Raw genomic sequence first — 24,525 nt, forward strand, 5'->3', positions numbered from 1 at the left:
TATACCAGCCCCAAAGCGGATGCTGGGCCTCTTCACTGATGCATATCAATTTCTAGCAAGTTTTAGTACAGTCTTCCCATTTCTAAGACTAGGGTAAGGAAAGGTAGATGGGTGTTGCTATGGAAAACCAATGAAGCTATCCAAACCTTAGGACCCCATCTACTAAGTTTCTGGCACTATTTTTATTTTGGCCAATATTATTTTCTTTAAAAAAGACTGGACTTTAATTTATATGTCTAGTTGTTTTTATAGCACACATAGATATATTTTATATAAGCCTCTTCTGGGTTATAACTCGGCCTGTACAGTGGATCTGGGTCTCGTCGTCCACTTCAGGTTTTCAACCTGCATAACAATTTAAATTCATTTTTTAATGCAACTACTTTGAAAAGAAATATGCTATTAAGGCTTCGTCTACTAAAAAGTTTTCCCCGCCCCCAGCCTCACCCCCCCATAAGCATATCTGTCTTCTTTTTATTTCATCAATTCACTTTCTTTTTAAAGCTCCATTTGTGTTCTACAACCTCTTGCTCCAAGATGAACATTTCTTATGATTGTTCCTGACAATGGATCCACTTCCAGGAGGCCCTGCTTAGGATAACCAAAAAAGGGCATGGAACAGGCTGGTTTTGGCAGCCTGCTCGCAGTTTCAGAGCTTTTTAGGACTTGGTTTTTCTGATGAGTGATTTCCTGAGCATGCCTAGGGAATGACAGGCATCTGCAGAGGCAGAAGGCATCACCTTGGCCGGGGGTGTCGTCATTGGCTGCTTATTAGAAAAACTACAGGACAAAGCATACCACTGCCTGCTGTCTGTAAACATAAGGGATATGTGTTCACTTAGCATGGACTTCTGGGAGGGGCCAAGGAAGGGCGGGCTGCAGTTTTATTGAATAGAGCAGTGTGCATTAGGCTGCCTGCCTGCCTGCTTGCTCGCTTGCTGTGCAGCTTTAAAGAATCCGCGTTTCCTTTCCGAAGGCGTCCTCCTCCTCCTGGGGACGAATTCGCAGCCTGAGAGGTAAGGCACAGGGTCTTTCTTCTCCTGCAACGGAGCTGGAGCGGCTCTGCAGACTTCAGTCAACGTTCCAGACTGAGGTTGCTGGAGATGCAAAATCTTAGGAGACCATGTAAATTCCCAGAGTCAGGCTGGGCTTCCCTGACCTGCGGATGTTCCCAGAAGGTCAACGTGATAAAACTTCAAGTTTTGTTTCTAGAGCTGGGACAAGAAGGAAGATCGTATAGTGCCTTGTGATCAGGGAGCATTGGGGACGTTGGTCAGGATGTACTTTTGTTTCCAAGAGGGATATGGGAATCGTACCTGGACTCCTCAGGCCAGTGTCAGCAAGTGTGCTCTGCTGATCTGTTCCTCGGACAGTTTCCTCTCCATCTTTTACAAACAGACATTTAAAAATGATTTGCTTTAAAATAACAACTTCTTAGGTTGATACATTTTTTTTATTTCCTTAGCTAAATGCATTTCTATGTTCCTCTGCTACTGGGACTTAAGCAGTGGTCAGTCTTTCAGAGTTTCAAGGAAGTAAAGTCAGAGAGTTCTAGCACCAGTTGAGCTAATGTCAATCATCTGGTATTTGCTGAGACAGAAGATGCCTACTGTGGTCTGTTTCCTATAAAACCAAGTAGCAAGAGAATGCATGCACTAGTGGGTGTGTGTTGAGAAATCATAGTTAACTCCCTACCAAAATATTTCTAAAGAAATCTCATTTTCTGTCTGAAAGTGTGTCTGAGCTTGCCGAGAGAGAATCTGAAAAGATGCAAGTTGGAAATGTGTTCCAGAAAGGAAAGAGATGGGTTTCTATTCCCAGACAGACGTATTTGGGCATCTTGAACAGTAGTACAAGGCAGCTAGTTGGTAGTAGTCTGTGATTCCTTTTGGAAAGAGCTGATTGTAAAGGGTGGGGGAGTTTTAGTGCTGTGGTAATACATGGTCAAAAAAGTGGAGGAGAACAAAGCGCTTGGTATTCATACATCCCTTCTGTTAACAAGGCTGTGTGGATGGACTTGTAAACTGAAGCAGTAAAATCCTCTAGTGTGTTTGGCAAAACCAGACATGCATAGCTAGAAGTTAGTGAAAACAAGGCAAAAAAAGAAGGGTAAATCTTGCCATTAAAAAATAATGTGTATTAAAGACTATAAACTCCAAATGACTGATTCAATTGGATTTTATGCCATAGAGTTTGATAGTGTGGGGTTGAGATTCACTAAGTAACCCTTTTTGTATTTAGAAGTGTGGAGACAACTTCTTGAGAATGCCTTTCTGTTTCTAGAAGTGATATAAGAGAAAGGAATGCCCTGTGCATTTCTTTCCCAGGAACAGTTCTAAGTGTGAGAGAAAGGCTACAGGCAAAGGCTATAGTTTGATTATTGTCTTTGCCTCGAAGAGATCAAGTTCCAAACTATTTTCACAATGTTTTTAATGTCAATCAAAATATGGAGAGAAATTTCTTTTTCAAGTGTTCTCTGAACCATGCAGGGAATGCAATTTGGAAGGAAATCTGTAATCTTGGGATTTAGAGATAAATTCCATTGTGAAACCAGCATCTCTGAATCCCTGGAAGTTCAAACTCTCTTTGACCAGTCTCTCCCATTCGCCTCATGTTCTTCCCTTCCCCAAACACTATACAAACACACTTTCTGAAATAACACAGTATGTTCTCCACACACAGAGTGAGAAGATTTGGTTCATGTTGAATTTTAGGCAGTTCTGAGTGCTTCTTCCTCTGTGCTGAGAATTAGTTGGAACACATCTCCCCAAACAGGGGGGTAAAAAAGCTCAATGAAGCCGCAGCGTTGTCACTTTTACTCTACTAAAATCATTTAATGAGAAGCATAAAGGCAAAACTCTGCATCCTAAAATGAATGGATCTTAGAACACAAGAGGAATGTACAATTGATTGGTCTATAGGTTAAGTGCAGGGTCATTTCCATTGTTCAATGTCAATAGACTATGCCATTTAAAAAAAACATAACAGAAGATTGCCTTAAACATAAAATTCTTGTGTTAAAGAGAAGGAAATAGAAATTCAAACTGGAATCAAGGGTTTAAATGAGATACATAAATGTTTTTCTTGACAATTCTCATTGGCTCCTGTGACTGGCCTAAGGCTTTCCTGTTCTCTGCAAATGTAATAGGTTGGTCCTAGGGTATGCCATAGAAAGTTCCAGAGTCTAGCTTGGGTGGTCTCAGTCTTATAGGGCTTTTCTTGAAAACATTACAGTCTTCTCCATTATCATTTTCATGGCAGCATGATTACAGGTTAGCCAGTCTTTAGTGAGAAACAAGTGACTTAGAGATGAGCATGAGAAACCATTCCCAAGTTCCCAGTCTGCCCGGTGTGTGTCACATGGCTTGGAAATGTGGTGGGGCGAGGCCATGGCTGGGGATGTAGGGGGCAGGGGAAATGCTGACAGAGTGGAATGCAAATAGCATGGTAGGACTGAGGAGGAGGTCAGGAAGATGCTGCCAAAAGAATTTTCAAACTTTAAGAAGGCATTTTGGGGGTAAATCTCTCAGAGCCCCCAGATAGCATCATTAGCTTCTGGACTGAAAGTCTTTCATCTGTCAAGCCAATCCAGATGCTCATAGGCTCTGGGAAGCTGGGTAGTTTCAAGGGACACCTTTAGCTTAGGCTTAATTCACAAGCACCAGGATGAGAGCTTGATTCCCTTCTGGGTTCCTCTATTTAAAAATAACCCTGGCCTTTAAGGAAGGTATCAACTCCTTGACCTCACCTGTAATATGGGTATTGGGGTGCTTCTCCACCATCCTATAGCAGTTAAGATGTCCAAATAAGATAACACCTTTGTCCTATTCTCTGTGGCCATAGAGCAGAAACTGCTGTCAGTTGGAATCTTCTGGATGTTACACTAATCCTAGAAGGTAACCATTTCTCACTTAGTTTCCTTGATCATGTCTCTTCCTTCCTCCTGTTTGAGAACCTTCTGACCCCAAGTACTTTCTAGAACCCTGATCATAGAACCTTATGAATGAACACTGATCTATCCCAACCTTATCTAAAGGTTGGCTTTGATGATCAGAGACCAGGAGGATACAAATATTAGGATGTAAAACAAGGGCGATCTGTGGATGTACTACAATATCCAGGAACCAGGAAATGTGAGGAGCCAGGTGAATAGAAGACCAATGACAAAGTGCTGACAACAGACAGGCCTTAGTAAATGAGGCAGCTTCTTTGCCTGCAGCCAAAAGCATGGAATTAATCCCAGCTTGTCAAGCCTGGGCCTTGTAGGCAGGATGAGGTAATCAGTAGCACCTGGCTGGGGTTCCGGTTGCTATTGAGACCAGACTGCCCTAGAAGTTCGCCTCTCACCTATACTACCTTCATTCTTTAGTATTCCCAGCTTTAATGAAAGTCTGGTGGTACCCCCAGCATCCTTACCCCTCAGGTGTCCAACTCACCATCTCCCCCAACTCCTAACTAAACACAGAACTTTCTTCATTTCCAGCACTGGAAAACCACAGGATCTTAGCCCTAGGATGAGGCCCAGATGACAAATGGCAAGTACAGATAGGCTCTAGATAAGGGACAGCCACTTGTTTCAGGCACACAAGAAAAAGCTTAGACAAGTCTTCAGGTAGGGTCTCTTGCAAGGTAGCCCAGCTGCCCAGGAACTCACAAACCTCTTGTGTCAACTTCCCAAGTGAGTGCTGGAATTAAAGGTGTGTGCCCCACACCCAGTTCAGAAGTGTCTTTTCTTGTTTCTCAAACCTGGTAGAAAAAAAAAAAGTGTAAATACATGGGTGCCTCATACAGCTGCCATTCCAAAAAAGGGAGACCGTATCCAGAGAAGAGCTTTTTTACAGAGAGTTTGTGAGGGTTAGAAAAACTGAAGAATTCTTGCTTACAAGTGTATGCCAAGAGATTGCCAAGAGATTAATGCAAGGCTCACTAAGCAGCCGGGGGAATGGTGGAACACTTTTTAAAAAATATTTAAGCAAATTGGGTAGTCTTTGTAAGTGCTCATCTTAATGCATGTTTTTTCTTTCCATTTTTTATTGAAGTACGTGTATAGCAGTGATGGATAGCTTGAAGATAAATTGCTTCTCATTTCCTGAGGGTTCTGGCATTGCTTTGTGAACATGCGGATGCGTCCTTCACTACTAGGAAATCATCTCACTTGGAGAAGAACATATTAAGTAGCAATGCATAATTAGTTCCTTTTAAGCCCACATAGGACATTTCCTCTAGTTTCGCTCAAAATATTTTGTTGAGGAGCTAGACAGACCTCACCTGTGGGCTAAGGACTGGCAGGACCAGGGCAAAGTGCCCACTGGGACAAGGGCTGGTAGGCATCAAAGCTTGGATCAGGAAGGCCAATCGTAGCAAGAATGGGCAGAGTTCAAAAGCTATGTCATGAATTACAGCCAGGTGAGAAAGGAGAAATGGTAAAAGTGAGACGTCAGGCAAAGTTTTAGAAACCAAGCTCTTACCCAGCAAGGGAGTGTCCAGACAGTTGTGAAGTACGGGGGAACATTTGGCTCAGTACTGAGAACATGTTTCAATACTTTGTACTTCAGTACTCAAGCAAAGGGACAGAATTATAAACTGCATGTAGGATAATAAAGGGACAGAACTATGAGGAAATTCAAAACAGGATGAGGATCCAAAGAGGATGGAGTCAGGATCCAGAACAGTGGAGAACACAGGCTCTTCACTGTGTTCCCATTCATGTAAGCTCAGGGGCTCTGTGCATCTGTTCTATGACCTGGGAACTTCTTTCTGTGCTTCTGAGTCAGGTTCTGAGAGAGGAATTTTGATTGGTTCAGGTAACCATTATCTTCATTTGCCAAATCTCTTCACAGAGTAGGTTGCCAAAGGCTCTGGTATATGTGGATATGGTGTGATATGGTGGCCTGAAAGCCACCCTAGCCCTACCGGGATTATCCTTGGGTAGAGAAAAGCCTAGGGAGGGCTAATTGTAGTCATAAGAGAAAATTGGGCAAGGAAGGCAAGTAGCTGCAATGTCCAACAGCTCCTAATGGAGAATCCCTGGATTTTTTTCCATGTGAATGAATTTCTAAAGAAGTGAACACCCAACATCAGAGTCACAGTTCTTGATGACTGTCTTTACAAGGCATGATAAGCCAATCTCCAAGGCTGTTAACTTGAAGTTGACATCACCGATAACTGAAAAGTGAAGAATCATCCATTTCTGAAAGCCTAGAGAAAAACACCATGAGAACTTTTATAGGCAAAAAGTTTTGTATGAGCTATAGGTACAGTATGGCTTCTCTAAATGAAGGAACTCTTTCAAATTCAGTAAATAATGACTTAACAGTTTTAATAAAGAAAAATTCAGGGCCTGGGGAGATGGGTTAATGGTTAAGAGCACTTGCTGTGCAAGCATGAGGGCCTGAAAATCCCCAGCACTCACACTAAAAAAAGAAGTTTGGCATAACCAGGTGCACCTGTAGTCCCAGTATCTGGGGACACAGAGACGGGAAGGTTGCTGGGCTTGCTGGCTGCCAGCCTAGCTCAAGGTTCAGTGAGAGGCTTTGTCTCAAAGGAGTAAGGCAAAAACTGACAGAGCAGGACACTGGATGTGCCCCTCTGGCCTCTGCAAACATGTGGACAGGCACACACACCTGCACATACACTGTACATGTATACCACACACACACACACACACACACACACACACACACACACACACACACAAAGTCTCATGTCTCAAATGCATCCAAGCTAGTGTTCTCTCAACCAATGGAGGTTTGTGGTCTAGGTGATATTTACCCTGTTATCGGTCATTCACTGAACACCTGTCATATCTGTCAAGTAAAGGAAAAGATGTTATACGTTCTGCCCAGTTTGGATCACATTGGGAGCCCTGTGCTCTGTTTGGGCCCACTCTTCAGAAAAGCATTGACAAATACACATCCAGGAATGGTCAGGAGACCCAAACGAATGAGGAACAGATAATAAAGCTGGACCTGTTTATCCCCCAAAGAAAGGAAATAGAGGTGTGCACAAGTATGTTTTCAAATATTTGAAGTACTTTTATTCAGGCTAGGAGAAAGAAACTATCAAGAGAGCAGGACTAAACGTATGAGTTCATAGAAATTTTAGGCTGCCAATATTTTAGGATATCATTTAGCCCAGGGAGTATAGAACATATCCATTTGTATACCAGGGCTACCCAACTGTTAAGAAAACTTCTGAGGCTGTGTTCTAGCCCACAGGAAGTTGGGGGTAGATAATACCACTGATAAAGTTCACAAAAGGAAAGAGCCTTGGCTACTGAAGGGCCATGTTTTTCATGTCATTAGCATAATCTACAGGTTCCCAAACTTTGGGCCTCGGATCCCTGGAAGGCCACCATTGTTGCAAAATCTTTATATGCAGTATGTGCTTTTGGAAACCTGAGTAAATAGTGTATCTCTCCCTTTATATGCAACTATTTTTCTAATTCTAGAGATACATTATGATTTTGAGATGCTAAATTATTAAGGCATTATTAAATTCATAGTAGCTTCTGGGTTTTGTATTTTCCCAATAAATGGACCTACAACATGTAATTACATTGCTTCTAGGAAGGATAAGGAAGAAATTGGGACTATTAAGAAGAAATTCTTTTTTAAAATAGAAAGGAATTGGGCTGGGCATGTAGCTTAGTGGTAGATCACTTACCAGAATGCAGAAAGCCTTTGATCCCTAGCACATAAAATTAAATAAATATATAAATAAGCAAACAAATAAACTCAGTAATCTATTTTTCATTTTCCTAATGAGAAGCCAAAAATCTAGTCATACCCACCAAATAAAGTGATAGATGCATCAGGTGCCTTTGAATAATGTTTACTTGTCATATTAGCTGATAACAATCCATACAACAGGGAATAAGAGTTTGTTAGTAAATACCTAGTTACCTGACACACAGCAGATTCCCAATAAATATTTGTTGAATGCAAGAACAAGCCAAGTGACTTGACCAAGGTCACTGTTTGCTAGTGACAAAGATAGGATAGGTCAGGAACACACAGCCCTGAAGTACTAAGCAGTTCCTGGTAAGAGGGGATGTTTCATTGTAGCCGTTCACAAATTTAGAGCTGTAAGGAAGCCCAGTCTGCCTATATCAGTGGTTCTTTACCAATATCATAATCAGTATCAATTTCAGAGATTTTTGTAAACATGCATCTCTAGGATCCGTCCTCTGGATGTTCCATTCAATAGATCTCTGTGGAGTGGGGTCCAGGCATCTGTAGTTTATAATAGCTCCCTTGGGGCTTTGATGAAGCATCCTGGCTTAGAACTAGCTCTGGTTTACTGGTGTTTCTAATTATTTATGGTAGATGATGGAGTTCATTATTCTTCAGAAACCTATTTTTGTTTAGTTTTAAATGATTTTGTCCCCTAGAAGTTACAGCTGTTTATCCAAAATAATCAATTTTGCCTGAGCCTTTTTGGAAGCACTAAGATACTTATCTGAAACGTCCTCCCGCTTCCCTTACTCTTTTCTGTTTAAGCACAAAGCCATCAAATCCACAAGGTCAGAGGTTCCGATGAGATTTCCAGTGTTTGCTTTTGTAAAGCACTGAAAATGTGGCTAGAGTAAAAATTCTCATGGTGTTTCCACTTCTTGTCCAGCCTCCATCACGAAGTGGAATTTGGGCTTTGGGGGAAAGGTGACTCTAGGAAATTTGGTCTTTATAAGTATTCATGTCTTTAAGATAGTTTAAAGATCAGTTACTTTAGGTATTTCTCTTACCAGGAAAATCAAAGGATATTTTCTCTGTTCTCCTATTGGTGTGTGTGTGTGTGTGTGTGTGTGTGTGTGTGTGTGTGTGTGAAGGATTCAAATCCCAAATTAGAAGAGAACAAAAGCATTCTGCACCCTACCCTACATTTCCCCAAGGATGGGACCATCACAGCCCCTGGTTTAGATGCTTTTCCAGAAGGCCCTTTCAGAAGCATGTGGGTAATATGTGACAAAAGGCACTGGGCCCATAGAAGATAAGACAGTTTGCTTCTGCAGGACAGAAAGTTTGTGTCTAGGGTCTTCTAGCACTCAGCAGTTAGGAGTGTTGTAGTGAACAGAAGAATCGACCGTATTCAGAGCACTGAATACATATACACATTTGAAGATTTTAGAGTTTAGTTTCTCCTGTGAGTGGCCTGGTCCATTAAGGATAGTAGGATTGGGCCAGTGAGATGGAGTAACAGGCAAAGGCACTTGCCTCCAAGCCTGATGATCCGAACGCAATCCCCAGGGCCCACTTGGTGGAAGGAGAGAATCGACTCCTGCGAGCTGTCCTCTGAATTCCACTCATGATGCATGACATGTGCCCCCCCATAAATGAATTAAAATGAAATTGAAATTCTTTAAAGAATGACAAGATGATACTGTATTAGTATGAAAGCTTTTTGTCTTACCAGAATAGGTATTTCCATTGTGTGCATGGAAACTGAACTTGTAGAGAAGCTAAGAAGCAATCAGGTCCCCCAGCTGGGCACCACCATCTGGACTCAGGCTCAGTCTCCTTCCGTCTGTCACTGTCTTCTTTTTTCTCTAAATTCATAGTAGCTCCCCAAATCTGATAGTTTAAACTTTCAAGAATTTTGAGAGCCAGTTGTAACATACAACCATATTTAAAAATTAAATTATATAAGTTTAAAACTATGTAGTAAAAGGTAAGTAACAAATACTTAAGTCTCACCCCTTCTTCATTATTGTGTTTTGCTATCATCTGGTCCTTTGGGGTCATTCTATCTACTGAGTCCATATAATGGAAATTCTATACAATGTTAGACAACCAAGCTTTTTTCCCAGTTCTATATTCAGTGATATGTCAGGAGCTTGAAACAGACCATGATGACATATACACCAAAGAAACTGGGACATGAAGAAACTCGGACTTCTCTTCCTTCCCCAAACAGCTTAAATTAAACATTTCCTAGCACATCATTGACCCTAAAGTGAGGAGTGTTAAAACGTAGCCTTTGCACAGGAGAGAGCCAATCAGAACACTGTGCTGTTTTAGTTGCGTGCATGTGATTGTGTATGGTTTGTTTCTTTATTTTCCTAGACACCTAGAACACTAGTGTCATGAAAACAGGCACATTGTTCATTCAGTGTATGAACTGAGCCTACACACATCAAGATCCCTAAGTATATGAATGAATGAATGAGTTAAATGAGCAGAAAAGACTGTCTAGCGTAATCTTCTTTATAAGCAGAGACCGATGCATATGTTGGGGCTCTCTGACTGTTCATGAATTATGCCATTATTTACTGGGTGGCATGTGCCAAGAAGTCTATAGAGATTCAATAGGGGAAAATAAGAATCTTTGAAACAATGAATTTTAAGGGGAAGAAACACTTCTAAAGTCACAGAACTACTGTGTGACAGAAACAGGATTCAAACTTGTATGATCCATCTCCCTAGTTTACACATTTAACAACTGTGCTTATTGCCTACCCTAAATAACTCCAAGTGACAGGAAGTCCATTTTGCAGGTGACCCTTGGGGTGTGACTTCTATAAGAACAAAATTTGGAGTCAGAAAGATTTGTGTTTAAATTCTGAACTTACGACTTTTCTAGCCTGTTTATTCACTTGATTATAAAATCAGATAAATACTTCTTTATTCTAATGGTCAGAAGTAATAAGTCTAAACTGCTCTGAACATGATTTACCCTAACTACACATCATCAGCTATCAACTGTGATCGTCAATGGAGGCCCTCAACTCCTATTAGCACCCACATCCTTAGCCCCACATTCCCATGCTGATTCCTCCATGACTGTCATGCAGATGGAAGAAAAGGTGTCCATTTCTTTAAAGTTTGAGCTCATCAGGAGGGAAGAGAAAGTCCTAGGAAACCCTAATTCAGGTTGGTATGAGCATTTTCTAACTAGGTTTGTCCGAGGCATAGACCTCCCTGAAGGTTTATCCTTATTAATGGTCCTAATTAACAAGCTGCCTTTTTATATTCTAAGCAAGCTTCATGTAGTGTGAATAAATAATCTTATTATTCCTAAGACTAGGTTGTCTTATGGATTTTCAATGTTTTAGACCTGGAATAGGGAACGGGGAGGAGGAAGTGGGGGGAGGAGAGAGAGAGGCCAAGACTGAGAGAGACAGAGAGAGGGAGAGGGAGAGGGAGCTGGAGGGAGGGAGGGAGAGAGAGAGGAGGGAGGGAGGGAGGGGGGAGAGAGAGAGAAAGAGAGAAGAGATTAAGGGGGAAAAATAAACTTGAGAAAGAGTTGGAGAAAGGACTAGCAATGGGGTGCTGGTTATCTTGAGCCTTTAAGGATCACAGGTGGTTAAGGAGATAAATGCGTTCAATCAGGTATCCTGCTGGGACACTTGGTATGTGTCAGCACTTTTTAAGCTGAGGACTGCCATCTGAGGTCAGCAAAGTAAATTCAGCAATAGGCCCAAAGTGACATAAATGGCAAATGGCAGAGCTGGATTCAGTGCCACTCCCTGACTCCAACCCTTTCTATTTCTCCACAGCTGTCTGTTCTGTCTTCCCTCGGGAAAGTGATGGAAACCAGAGCAGAAGGTTTCCATAACCAATCATTAGAACTTGTCCTTGAGCCATACTGCAGTTCAACTAGACAAGCACACTGTCACTCCCTGCCATATAAGGAAACAGAGCTAAACATCATTCCTTACACTACTGACTCAAGTCAGTAATTCTGGTTAGAGGCAGACAGGATGAGAATTTTGACCTATAGCAGTCAGAAAGGAACCAAAAAGAAGTCTTCAGAAATACATTTGGGTTTTCTTTGTCTAGTAGCCAAAAATTTCAGCAAGCAGGTTGCATACCTCTCCCTGATCCAAAGAGACATTATGGGATTAGATACTGAAGGGTGAAGCTATTTGGACAAATACTTCTAGTTGTTTTGGAGTTCGAGTATGTCAAATTTAGGTATTAGAAAGACAGAACTGAGCGTGAGGACTAGATGGGACACTGAGGGCTCTACCTTTTCGTACTACTGAAGAAGTTGGCGTCTGCTTATGTTGTCAGCCATTCTCATAAATATATTTATTAATTAAACTACATTTAAATTAAATACATTCATGTGATGACTCTTCACCTTCATAATCATCACAGTGGAGACTTGAGAATACAGGTCCAGTGTCCAATTTTATGGGAGAAATTGAGGGAGGTATAAGTAACTGAAATTATTTGCTCAAGATCATCCAGTCTAATTTTGCTGCAGGGAATGCTAAATTCTAAGATAATTCTAAGAAGTGTTGCTTAGTCTCCTCAGGGAAAGCGGGGGGGGGGGGGCCTTTAAACAAATTCCACTTCTTCTAACTCCCATCTCTGGCCAGATTGCATCTGGATATTCATTTCCAAGAGCTGCTATAACAACACTACAAACAGAAATCTGTTTTGTCACAGTTCTGAGGTAGAAGTCCAGGGTCAAGCATCCCCTAGGCTGGTCTCTCGTGTGAGGAAGGCTGTGCCTCAGCTGTGTCCTCGCATCAGGTAGCTGAGTTTATGATCGTGGGCATTCCCAGTGATCGAGCCTGTATCTACATTTCCTCTTTCTATAAAGGTGCCGTCTTAACCGTTTTAGAACCCACAGTAAGGACCTCTTACTAACTTGATAACTTCTGTAAAGATCTATTAAGACTATACACTTTGAGGAGAAGGGGTTGGCACCCAAACGGAGGGATGTGAGGAAGATACAATTCAACCCAGAATATGTCCATTTCAAAATGGTGGTAGAGACCTATGTGGCACATTTTCTGAAACTCTAAGCACAGAAGACCCTATTGCTGACACAGGATTCCATCTTCCCTCTAGGTTTAGGAGATGGTTTTGCTAGAAATCTCTTGACCTTTTGAACTGCCCTTGACATTTATGTTCAGCCTTTCACAATATGAAATTCTGATCTAGTGAAAAGTCAAAAGAGGTCTCTGAAATGACGCACTGAGGCGCAGCTTCCCTCGCTGTGGCCTATCTGTGGAAAGCTGGGAAACCACAGTGGCAGACAGTCTGGTATGTGGCCATCAGGAGCAGAGGAGGGAGCTGAGCTCCGGGAGAGAGGTGAACACCCCAAGGCAGCAGTCCCGGGTCTAGGAGGCAGCCACAGAAGAGGCTGTGTGGGTGCCTCCATTTTCAGTCAGTTTCACACAGGCTGGTCTAGTAATCCCGTCAATAGTGGGAAAATATTAGGAGCCTACACATATTTATGCTATGAATCATTTGTTTCTTCTGTCTCTTCTCTATCTGTGCTTAAATTTTTGCACACTTTTCTCTCGGTGGCCTCCAGACTTTATCTGTGTTTGGTTTACCAGAACTCACAGATTGTGTCTGTCACCTTTTGCCCTTTTATTTCCTGCAGCCACGGTGCACCCCCTTCCTTCTCAATGTGCCTTCCAGCCTCAGTGTTCATGAATCCCTCTGCCTCACACCAGAATTATTCAGGAGGTGACTGTGCCAATTATCATCCAAACTGGGGGACTTTGAAAAGGGACAGGAAGAGCTATTAATAGCTTCCCTAGAATAGCAGTCCTGGGCTGGGACTGCCCCAGGCACATGGGGAGGGATGACATCCTAGTCGTGATTTAGTTTCTCCCCTCCATAAATCTCTCTTCACCTATCCACCACTCACTTTGTTTCTTTGCCTTTCTTTTAAAAAGCATTTATATTCGAGTTGGTTTTATTTCTAGCCCAAGAACCTGTATATGTCGAATTTCTATCCCCCACTCCTTCCTCGCTTCCTGATTTCTCTTTGCGTCCTGTACCCCTTACTCCTTAGTGATGCAGCCTTTTGTTGGTGTAGTTTTGTTTAGTGTAGCTTTGTCTTGACTTTTTTTTCATCTTTTTGAGTCAAAGCCTTGCTATGTAGACTGCACTGGCCTCAAATTTGGCAATCCTTCTTCCTCGGCCTCCTGAATGCTGGGATTACATGTATGTGCCACCATATCCTGCTTGGTACAGTCTTGGCTACAGCATGAAGTGACCATGTTTGTCAATCATGGTGCACACAAAACATATTCCTTTGTAGTTTTTTGAGACAAATCAAGGCATAGCTGAACACACACACACATACTACTTCAAAATAAAGCACTAATGTTACAAGCTACTGTGACTCTCAGGTGAGCCCTGACTGGTCAGTCCCCACCTCACTGTCTCTGCTCAGGGGCTAGAACACACCACAAAAATAGCTATAACTATCATGAAAACTTACTAGGTATATATATATTTGCTCTCACAGGACATATTTCTATATATGTACATCTATGTACACTAGAATTGCACATATATGGTCTGAGACACAAAAATAAATAACAGTGAAAAATAATTACGGCTTTAGCTATCTATATTGTTTATTCTTTTAAATCATGTGTGTCAAAGGCCTAGCAATGGCTGCTTTAGTTTAACATAGATAGAAATAAACTTTGAGGCCAAAAGACAGAATAAACATTCACTTAAATCATTCTAGTGTGTGTGTGTTTGTGTGTGTGTGTGTGTGTGTGTGTGTGTGTGCACCAGAGGTCAACTTCTGCCGTCTTCCTCAATTGTGTCCCACCTTGGCTGGCCCAGGAACTCCAGGGATAGCTCATGTTTGCCTCCCCAACTCTGTGCAGTTATAGGTGTGCACTGCCATATCTGACTTTTTACATGGAAGCTAGGGATCCAAACTCAAGTCCTCATGCTTACACAGCAAGCACTTTACCAATGGAGCCAGCTTCCCAGCATGGTTCTTTATGTGACCCACCATGTGCAACTTCTAGTTTGTTCTGAAAAATCATTTCCATTGTCAAGACATGTTAGATTTCGAGTTGTTCAAGAAAGTTCTCAAATTCTTCCTCAATGCTGAGGGGAAGAAAGAAGGAACATGTTTCTCTTGGAAATTACTGGAAATTGGTGCATAAATGCCTTAAGTGCCCAGTGGTCCAGCACCATGTCAGCCAGAAGCTGCCACTTGCATGCTTTTATTTATGTACTTATTTGGGGATTTTTTTTTTTTTTTTGGAACCTTTGAACTTTATTCACACCCTCCCCTTCCACCAAGTACAGTCAGAGACAAGACCATTACTAAAGTAAAAAACTAACTACCCCCAGTCCCTACCCTAGACTCCCTCCTGTGAGCCAGAAGTATATAAAGTGCTGGTGTGTGATGTGGGAAAGGCAGAAGGGAGCAGGCACCCCACCCCTGGGCCGAGGCGGCAGGAGGAGGGGGCCCTGCTCAGGAAGGGCAGGGCACCAGCCTGCCTCCCAGAGTCTGGGAAGGAGGGCCCACAAACCCCTACTTGGGGCTAGGAAAACTCGATGCAGTCCTGGTCCGGAAGGAACCAAAAAAGAAACCTTCAGCATTAAGTTCTACAGAAGTGGAGTGAGGGGATAATTCATACCCCTGTGAAGGGAGGGGAGAGGAGGGGAGAACTAGGGAATTCCCAGGCAGCGGGGGCTCGGAGGATGGGACAGCCTCTCGGGCACTTATTCTTGCGGACCAGGAGGCCAGCCCGGGTGGCCATCTCAAATACCTCCCGCACCCCTTCCTTGGTCTTGGCTGAGCACTCAAGGTAGCCAAAGGCACTGATCCTTTTCGCCCGCCGTGTCCCAACCTTTCTCAGAGCGAATGGGCCCCTGCTTCATCTTGGCCAGCTCCCTCCTGATATAGTCATCTTGCCTCAGGTCCTTCTTATTCCCCACCAGGATGATGGGCACATTGGGGCAGACGTGCTTCACTTCCGAGGTCCACTTCTCAGCAATGTTTTCCAGACTGTCAGGGCTTTCAATGGAGAAGCACATGAGAATGGCATCAGCGTCCGGGTAGTAAAGAGGCCACAGGCGATCGTAGTCTTCCTGTCCTGTTGTGTCCCACAGAGTCAGCTCCACGTCTTGCCGTCCACATCAGTGTCTGCGGTGTAGTTCTCAGAGACCGTAGGGACATAGACTTCTGGAGACAGGCCTTCTCACAGGCTCCATTGTCCACAGTCACCAGCTTCTTCCCAAGGATCTTATTCGGGGATTTTTGACTGGATAACGTTCTCTTTTTTATCAAGCACCCTTAAAATTAATGAATGAAGAAAGAAGATAGTGAAATTAGATAATTTAGGAGAGAATATAGGGTTAAGTTCACCCTTTCTTTTCTCACTCCTTCTGCCTTCTTCCCAATGTCCCTCCCCTCAGTCCTCTTGTAGTTCCATTTCTTCTCCCACTGAGATTTATACAGTTGCAAATATCCTGTGACCACTGGGCAGCCTTTGGCTTCAGTCATGGTGGCCTGTGCCTCTCTTGTTACAAAGATTGATGATAAAAATTTCTTCCACCACCCTCTTGAGGGTAAGTGCATAGTGCTTGCCATAGTGGGGTGGAAATACCTATCCATTTGTCTTGAGATTTGATGATGCAGTTAGGATCAGCTGGCCTGGAGCTGGTCCATCTGTGTTTGGGTAAATAGGAAATGAGGCGTGTAGGGGTTTGAGAATTGTTTTGTTTTCTATTTGGTTAAACTTTCATGTCTTTCCATATTTTGGCTTTTACATGTGCTGTTAAAAATACAGCAGTAATCCCAGCACTTGGGAGGCAGAGGCAGGAGGATCTTTGTGAGTTCAAGGCCAGCCTGGTCTATATAATGAGTTCCAGGACAGCTGGGGCTAAAGGGAGACCCTGTCTCAAAACGACAAAAAAAAAAAAAAAATTACAGAAGTTGTGGGAGTGGGTTATACCAAACTAATTCCTTTTCGAGGTAGTGTTCTGGTGAGGTTCAAACCTCTGATGCCTTGACTCACATTTTGTAGGGGCTCAGGTTCCAGGTGATGGCTCTCAAACAAAACAAGTCTTGCTTCTTCTCCACAACTGATAGCCTGTGTGACTCTGAACGGCTCCTTGGGCCTCCAGATCCCTGATTACAAATTATCTCTGCCTGACTCTTCTCTCTAACTCCCAGGTAGGGAGCAATGAGCTTTCATGTAAAGTAACTTCAGGCAGTAAAGTAGCTTCAAGCACAGACATGGCTTGCTTTTGTTTTTCCTTTGAAATATGAAGTCTCGGTGAAGTTTTTGTTGGGGGTAGGAGTAAGTCAAATATTCACGAAGAACATTTAAACTAAAAGTGTGGATCTGAGGTTTCCAGTATTTATCCCAGGCATGACAACTTCCTCATGACTCCTATGTCTGGGGTGCTCCAGCCCCAGCCCCAAAACTTCTTTTCATTTTAAAAAAACTATTTTATTTACTTTTTAATGTGTATGAGTGTATTGCCTGCTTATAGGTAGGTGCACCTGTGTCGTGCAATGCCCACAGAGGTCAGAAGAGGGTGTCAGATCCTCTGGACCTGGAATTACTGATAGTTGTTAGCCACCAAGTGGATGCTGGGATTCAAACCAGGGTCCTCTGCAAGAGCAGTCAGTGCTCTTATCTGCTGAGCTATCTCTCTAAGTCCCTTCTTTCCATTTTTTTAAACTTAATTTTTAAAAGTTTTTAAATGTAGAAAGTTAGAAAACATAGAAGGCTAACATTACAGGTACTTTCACCCTGATACTGTCTGGCCACATGTTATTTGCACATAGTTACAGACTACAGTATGCTGATTCAAAATACTAATTCAATGCATAATATTAGGATTCTGGGGATAGCAATGTACTTTCTACCCATTCCCTTAAAGTCACTATTAACAGGTGTGGGCTAAGGAGATGGTTCAGTGGATAAAGCATTTGCCATGCAAGCAGGAGGGTCGAGTCTGGATGCTCAGTGCCTGCATAAATGCTAGGCAGGTATGGCTGCCACCTGTATCCCAGAACTTCAGAGGCAGAGACAAAGGATTCCCCTGGGATTAGTTGGCTATCTAGACTAGCTGGCATCAGCAAGCTTCAGGTTCAGTGGAGAGCAATCAAGAAAGACACCAGACATTGCCCTCTGCAAACACACGCACACTGGAGCATATGAATACCCATACACGTGAACATGCACACACAACATGCATACATGTAAAAATTAATATTAACAATCATCTTCTTTTAAGATACACTGAAAACCTATAGTGCTGGAAAGGGATAGTTAACACAGCAGATTACCATCCATTCGAAACTTTCTCCCTAACATAAGTTTTGTGTGTTTTCTTTTAAGCTTTGTGTGAATCCAAAGCACATAGTGAACAACTGTAAAATCTTAGCCTCATCGCACTTAGATCCACTAACATTTCTTTCATCTGTATTTAGATTTCTAACACATGAAATCACATATGTGAACATTCTTATGCTTTGTAATCTCTGTGATTTTAATATCGATGGCTGTATATATTAAAGTTTTTAAAATGCTCTCAGAACCTAAAAAAAATAGAATGAAAGTGTGTGGGAGCAAAGTTACTGTGCTTGGGGTTACACTTGCATAAGCAATCGTAGGAGTGGGTCATTATTTTTATTCTTTAAATAAAATTTTATCTTGAAATACTTCTAGATTTACAGTTACAAGAATATTACAGAATTCTCATATCAAAGTCCATTTATTGTTAATTTTAGTATGCTATATTTGTAACAAATGATAAAAATATAATTATGGCATTATTAATGAAACACCATACTTGGTTTTGAATCTTCTTCGTTTTTACCCAGTGTTCTTTCTTCATTTTTCAAGTCCCTTGGATCAATGATTTATGGGGAAGTTGTAAGGTGTATCATGGAGCTACTCTGACATATGAATAAAAATAACGTAAGGCAGCTCAGTTCTTGAATATAGGCTTTCTGGACAAGCAACTCTTTTGAGGAATTTCCACCTGGATTAACCTAAGTTTCCTCTGGTCTTTGGTTTATTTCCCTCAAGACTATCAGCAGATTCCTTAGCTTGCTCCATCCTAACAGCAGACACTAGAACTCTTTTGGTAACTGAGGCTGGCCTTCTCAAACAGATGATAGTACCCAGCACTATATACACCTACATTACCCCCCCACAACACACACACACACACACACACACACACACACACACACACTACAATTATAAACCGAAGCATCATCATGAAAGGGTGTACTTAGCTGAGCTGCTGAAACTTTAAAGTTGCATCATACCACAGTAACCTGTGAGAGTTCTGACACTAACAGAAAAAAGGGAGAGGAGGAGGAGGAGGAGGAGGAGGAGGAAGAGATTCATGTTCTCCCATATCTTGAAATAAACAAAAGTTTCATGAAAAAGTACCTATTAGTAACAAATAAGTGGTGGAGGGACTTGCTTTCCTAGAAATTATTTCAAGGTTAGTCTTCCATATATACTGACTTTCTAAATTTTCTTTGAACTATGAATTAGCAATGGGCAATAATGGAGAGAATCTATTTAATTCTGTTTATACCTTTGAGCAAATTGATAGCATCAAGTGACTCACTTTTCTGTGATGTCAGCCCTTATACTGTAAGGATTGGACTAGATGTGGCCTCCCTTATCTCTAAAGTTGTTTGATTTACAGCCTCCCCTCATAATCTCATCACTGTCCTTTCCACTGAGTTGCTTCTTTACTGGCATGCTTTCACTGACAAACCCCTTTATAGGGGAAAAAGAAAAGTCAAATGTTGTTCAGATACTGTATACAATGAGCTGCTTTCAGGGGAATCAATTACTTCATTTATTATACCTGAATTGATTTTGTATATAGATAAAATATAATACTTGTAAGCAATTGAATGAAGATGAACATACATTATGATGAGGAAATGTAAGTATCTTCCTTGTTCATATTACTCGGTGAGGGGGGGAGTCTACACATCAATAAGTAAAACTAGGATTTGTAACTAAGGAAAGTTCATTAAAACTTGATAGTAACAATATCCGTACATTGAAATGACCAGTTAAACCTCAGTAAAACTGATAAGAGATACCTTTCCTAAAAGGGATGATTGAATCAGCTCTCAGCAGGGAAGCCATCAAAGTCAAGGAAGAAAATAAGAGCTTGAGGCTTGGGGTGAAAACAGTTACTGGGTTTGGCCATCTGTTTCGGTCTTCTCTGTTCCACACGTAGCTATATAGTTTACATAAAAGTATCTCTCCAGAGGATCAGAAAGAACAGATTTATGGAACCAGATGTGAGTTAGCCTTTCTACAGGTGTGGCTCTGCAGCTGAAAGAACATGTTGTACCAGGGATGGGGTTTCTTCTTATGTAATCAATATAAATTACCACTAGACTTTTACAGAGGTTGATAAAGCAAACATGTGTTGCTTGGATTGGCCTTCTGGTATATAAAGAGACCTTGAGTCGCTTGTGGTATAACATGAAATAACGTACCATTTAATATTTATAAAAAACTTAGTAGAAAATATCACAGCAGTAATCAAGCAAGATTGTTCAAACTTAGGTAAGAGGGACTTACTGGTGATTAAATAGAAATTGTATTTATGCATCCTCTTCATCAAGAAAGACAAGGAACACTTCATAAGTATCTTTGAAGTCTGTCAACATCTAATAGGAAAGGGTCAGGATGAAAATTACTAGAGGACTGGGAAAAACAATAATAACACCAGAAACAAACAGATGAGCATACCAGAACAAAGGTGGAAAGAGTCAAATTAAATATGAAAATATCCTTAGATGAGGTTTTAAGAAAAAAGAGATTCATTTGGTAAATGGCAGAACCTGTCTATCATTACACACAAAAGAGAATTTTAAAATTCTAGACAGACTAAAAATGTTGCTGGCTAATAAATATTGTATCAGCAAGGTAACTACTGCAAATGTTTTGATTTTTTAAGTATGCTGGGTTTTTCTTAAGATTTATTTTTATAAAGTTCTCATGACGTGAACTCGTGTGTGTGTGTGTGTGTGTGTGTGTGTGTGTGTGTGTATGCACTTGCCCTCAGAAGTCCGAGGCATTGCTAGAATTACAGATATTTGTGAGCCGCCTGACATGAGTGGCAGAAACCAAACTTGGGTCCTCTGTAAGAGCAGTATGTGCTCTTAACTGCTGAGCCATCTCTCTAGCCCCAAGCTTGCTGTTTTTAATGCTAGATTTCACAGTAAACAAAAATGAACACTTCTACTTTAGGAATTTTTAATTTGCTTACACTTTTTCAATTAGGTTTAACTGTATTATTCAAATCTGTTGTATGTCATTAATATTATTACAAGTTCTTTAATTGCTATTTATCTACTTCATAAATTTAAATTTTTTACTTTAAAATATTTCCATGTAATTATTTTAAATAGCAAATAGATTTGTAAATCTAGTCAGATTTCTGTCATTTAATGTACCAGAGATCGCTAATATTATTTTACTATGATTTACTTTGTATAGGCTGTCTTAAAAACTTGAAAATGTACGTATAATTTTAAATCATTTACTACTAATGTTTAAATCATTAACATTTTCACATACGTGCTCAGTATGCCTTTCTTCAGGCTTCTGGCATTTCAAGTAAAAAATCTCTAAATATAAAGTAATGAGTCCATTCTTTAATGTTAAAAAAAAGTACAATTCATGCCTTTAATTCCAGCACTCAGGCAGCAGAGTGAGGCCAGCTTGGTTTATGTAGAGAGTTCTAGGCTAGCTGGGGCTACAGGAAGACCCTGTCTCTAAATATCAAAAAACCAAAACAAACAAAAAGTACAATGATACAATCCTTTCCCTGTATTTCTAAAAATTTTAGACCTATGTCATATTCTTATGTATCAGATATATGGTATCAAAGCACTTATCCACTGTGTTCAAACCTTTTGGATGCAAGGTAATTCTGTCTTCTTTAAAACTGCCATGCCCCTTTATTTTCTCCTTTCCTTATTTTTATTATATTTATTCCCTTTTACTGTTTAGGATGTAAACATTCCATTCCAATTTTCTTTGTGCATTTATTTAGAGATAGATAGAAGCTTACTAAATAGTTCCAGGCTGGGCTGGAACTCACTGTACAGACCAGCCTGACCTCAAACTTGAGAGCCTCCTGTTTCATCCTCCTGAGTGCTAGAATGACAAATATGTGTCACCATATCTGTCTCTGTTCCTGTTTTAAATTTTAATGTGTGGGGGGCTGGAGAGATGGCTCAGTTGTTAAAAGCACTTGGCTACTCTTACAGAGGACCCAGGTTTGGTTCCCAGAACGCACATGGCAGCTAACAATGGTCTTTGACTCTAGCTCCAGGGGATCCAGTGCCCTCTCCTGACCTCAGTGTGCATTGCACAACATGGGTGCACTTACATACATGCAAGTAATACATGATACACATAAAATGAAAATAATAAAATATTTTTAAAGAATTTAAATCTGTGACTATTACAAAGCACAAACTTTGCTCACTTACTACTTTATCTTATTCATCTCTAAGTTATCATTGCTTAATAATTTCTCTGGTTTGTTTTTAAATACAAAAAATTAGTTGATTATCTAAAAAATTAGCCAGTATTTATAATAACTTGCCAATGCAGTTTCACTGATTTACTTGATTTATCTTGTTTCCGGCACTCCCCTCATCTTTTCTGAGTACTAGTTCTTTTTTTCCCCAGAGCTGGAGATCAAACCCTGGGCCTTGAGTTTGTCTTGGTGACTGTAACTTTATTAATGTTAGACATTACTTGTTGCCTTCCTGCTGTTGGGATATGGGGATTTAGCACTTTCACACAATCTCCCCTCTAACACATGAGCTCCCTGTTCTTCCAGCGTTACTGTAATGGACCAGTACTGAGCTAGAGATAACCACATCTGATTCCATTAGTTGTTCTATGGCTACCTTCCCTTTACCCCCCATGGTTTAACAGTGATACTTCCCTTGCTTAGTTTTCTATTATTATTTTTCCCCCAAGAATACTTGATGGAAACTCACTTTTTATTACATCTATTATTATTTTATTATACCTGTTATTTAGAGATATGAACTTACTAAGATCTAGACCTTTTATTACATCTATTATTATTATTATTTTATTACAGCTATTATTACTATTTGTCCATAGTTATTTCTCTAAAGCTACCTTTTCTGGAAACTTGAATTTTCTAGGTTTGTTGCACAGCTAGCCATTCTAAAAATCTTCACTTCTCAGTCATCTTAGGAATTTCCTTTCCAGGACTGAAAAGAATTTCCTTTGTATGTCTGTGGAAATTTGAATCCTCTATTTCCTGGACCCTACTCTCCCTCTTTCTTTATTCTCTGTTTTGATGGAGAAGATCACCCAGACAGTTCCTGACAAGGGTGCAGAGAAAACATTTTTGAGAACTTAATTGCCCTAATGTAATAGAATCCTAGGCTTGATGGTAGGGGTGGGGGGTCCCAACATTTCAGATACAGCTACTCACCCCCAAAAAAGCAAGTGGAAGTAATAGAAAAAAGACAAAGAAGGATTTTAATTAATAGAGTTCTTCTAGTGAGAACAATGAGATTAAGGATCTTAGCACATCTTCAGGGTTTTGACTTAAGCTTTGGGTTTACAGAGAGGAAGACCTGGGGTAGGGAGCGAGAGGTACACATTATTAAGTAGTCTTGGTCAAAGTGTGATCTGTTTGATCATTATCCCAGTTCTGGTTTTACATGATGGTTTAAAGAAGCCCTTCTTGCTTGAAAGGACAATCTAGTGCTCATGAAATGATGGTTTCTGCTTGGCAGTGATCTCATTGTGGGTGATCTGTCTGAGAAATGCTGCTGTTCTTAGATTCCAGAATGTTTGCAGGTTTAGGACAAGGACTACAGACCTTGGGGGGCAGGGCAGTGCTGGCACAGGAAATGTAAAAGTTGACAGTAAGGTTATTCAGTTTCTCTTGCCTTTGTGCCTCTGTCCTTGAAGGAGCTGAGGTGTGTGGAGTATCAGCAGTTTTTAGACAGACCCTCCTTGTTCTACTTTGTTTCTCAATTGCTGTGACAAAATACTCTGACCAGTACCAACTTGGGGAGGAAAGGGTTTATTTTATAGTACATCCCCCAGGTCACAATTCATCAGGGAGCCCAAGGTAGGAACTCAGGGCAGGAACCTGGAAGCAGGAGCTGGAGCACAGGCCATGGAGGAACGCTGCTCACTGACTTGTTCTCTGGTCCCTACTCAGCCTGCTTTTTTATGAAACACAGGCCCACCTGCCCAGGGATGGCACCACCCACAGTGGGCTGGGCCCTCCCACATCACTAAATAATCAAGAAAATGCCCCACAGACATGGCCACAGGCCAGTCCAATGGAGGCAATTCCCCAATTGAGGCTCCCCCAACCCAGGTGTGTCAAGTTGACACTAAAGTTATCCAACACACTCCTCAAGTGATCAACATACCTACACGCGTGGTTAAGCAGGAGTTGGACCCAAAGGAGACTGACATAAAGACATGGATATCGGGATTTAATTCTGCTTTTTGTTACCTTGTGGGTCCAAGTGATTAGCAAAAGCACTTACTATTTCATTCTATTCTATAATTTCGTTCTGATATTTCTTTCATTAATCAATCTCATTTCCCACATTCTGCATCTCTCATCCCTCGCTGAATTATTGAGAAGCTGACTTTTATTTTTAATTGTTGTGTGCATGTGTGGTGGTGAACATGCATGTGTATGCATATGTAGGTCAGAGGTTGGTGCTGGCTAGACTGGCTGGCCAGAGAGTTCTGGGGTTCGACCTGTCCTTGCC

General features: G+C 41.2%; 1 protein-coding gene and 1 pseudogene across 8 annotated transcripts in view; one reads left to right on the forward strand and one right to left on the reverse strand.

Annotated features, from left to right (window-relative positions):
* The first annotated feature begins 830 nt into the window (after nt 1-830).
* The window catches only part of Cald1 (caldesmon 1), a 188,233-nt gene continuing 164,538 nt past the window's right edge, over nt 831-24,525 (forward strand). The window contains exon 1 of one of the 8 annotated variants that reach the window (XM_008823448.3): nt 831-1,016. The gene's annotated coding sequence lies outside the window, so the exon portion shown is untranslated. The remainder of the gene's footprint in view (nt 1,017-24,525) is intronic. The other 7 variants (XM_017795691.2, XM_029558848.1, XM_029558847.1 and 4 more) reach the window with 7 other exon arrangements.
* LOC103726126 lies at nt 15,353-18,031 on the reverse strand (annotated as a pseudogene).

Source organism: Nannospalax galili, unplaced genomic scaffold (genome assembly GCF_000622305.1).
Source record: "Nannospalax galili isolate Female #2095 unplaced genomic scaffold, S.galili_v1.0 scaffold307, whole genome shotgun sequence".
Taxonomy (NCBI): Eukaryota; Metazoa; Chordata; class Mammalia; order Rodentia; family Spalacidae; genus Nannospalax; species Nannospalax galili.